Here is a 1663-nt window from a genome sequence, read left to right on the forward strand (position 1 = left end):
GGGGGGTATTCTTGGGCGCATTTCTAAGAGGCCTTTTCTGGAGGGGGGGGGCTACACAGTGGGCGCTGGGAGCCCATGAGACAGAGCTTCTTAGAAAGAAGTTCTTTTCAGAAGCCTGGCAGATCCAGCCGGCAAGGCCAGCTCTCGGCCGCGCCCCCAGGTCCCCCTTTAGGGGAATCTTTCCAGTGGCCACTGTATTCAGAGGTGCCGTGGTCCTGGAAAGTGGCCCCGGTGCCAGAGGGAAGCCGGTACTGGCAGCCGGGGGAAGGAAGGCCTACTCTTGCACGAATTTCGTGCATCGGGCCTCTAGTATGGTAGATAATGCCTGTCGCACACAATATGTGTACATCAGCTGTTGATGGTATTGGTCAGACTTCCGGTCAGCAGGCGGCCATTAGAAGTTAAGTTTTGAGGAAGTCGAAAGTTATACGAGGATTTTCCATGATGTGGGGGGGTCAGTGCCCCTCGCTGTTCAAGGGTCAAGTGTGTTTTCCTGCAGGAAGAGGTGGAAACACACCCAAGCGCTGGGGGCAGAGGATGGTGGGCGTACCGTGGGGTGTCCTGCCCCAGTCCCAGGAACCTGCCCACTGCCCTCTGAGCCTGGGGCCTGTCACTTTCCCTCCCCTGAAGTTCCACACGTCCCCTCGTGACAACAGTCCTACACCCACAGCAGCAGCTGGCCTCCCTGGCGGGCAGCGTGCTGGCTCTCTCTCTGCAGGTGACATGGCAAGCTCCCCGGCCTGTGTTCTCGGGGACGCGTGAAAGGATACATCCAGCATGTCAACCATGATCTTGCAGGTCTCCAGGCTGAAGCCATCTGACTTGATATCTTGGCCTAGAAGACAAGGTAAGAGAGACAGGAAAACCTCCTGCAGCCGCACTGACGGGAGAACTTTCCAGGACCATGGTGGCAGGGTCCTGGGCCGGCGCCTCTGGATACAGTGGCCACTGGGAAGATGTGAAGTGGTGCATCTGGCTGCCGGCTCCGCCCGGGACAGTGCAGAGGCGCCTGCCTGCTCTGTGTGCTCGCCGTGGGCAAGGGGGCTCGCACCGTGCTTTTCCTGGTGGCGGTTGTTTATCCTCACCTGAGGACATTTGTCCATTGGTTTTTAGGGGGAGTGGAAGGGAGAGGGAATGACAGAGAGGAACGTCGATGTGAGAGACACACATCGATGGGTTGCCTCCTGCACGCGCCCCAGGACCCAGGCCGGGGAGGAGCCTGCACCCGAGGTACGTGCCCTTGACCGGAATCGAAACCACGACCCTTTAGTCCACAGGCTGACGCTCTATCCACTGACCTGAGCTGGCCGGGCCCACAGGCGCTTTTAAAATAAGTAAAACGATGACTGACTGCGTCCTGAAGTGCTCCTGGTGCAGACTCACCCGTGGAAAATGGGGGCACTCTTGGTGCGGGCATGCAAGAAGCCCACTGTTCCTGTCACATCCTCATAAGGTTAGAACCTGACCCAGCGGTTCTCAACCCGTGGGTCGCGACCCCTTTGGGGGTCCAACGACCCTTTCACAGGGGTCGCCTAAGACCATCGGAAAACACATCTATAATGACATATTGTTTTTGTGATAAATCACTATGCTTTAATTATGTTCAATTTGTAACAATGAAATTGGGGGTCACCACAACATGAGGAACTGTATTAAAGGGTCG

The 1663-nt window shown here is 56.8% G+C and overlaps 1 protein-coding gene across 1 annotated transcript in view; it reads right to left on the minus strand.

Moving 5' to 3' along the window:
• LOC102769788 (calpain-2 catalytic subunit) overlaps window positions 1–1663 on the minus strand; it is a 65004-nt gene that overhangs the window by 6096 nt on the left and 57245 nt on the right. The window lies entirely within an intron of this gene.

This window comes from Myotis davidii, unplaced genomic scaffold (assembly GCF_000327345.1).
Source record: "Myotis davidii unplaced genomic scaffold, ASM32734v1 scaffold174, whole genome shotgun sequence".
Taxonomy (NCBI): domain Eukaryota; kingdom Metazoa; phylum Chordata; class Mammalia; order Chiroptera; family Vespertilionidae; genus Myotis; species Myotis davidii.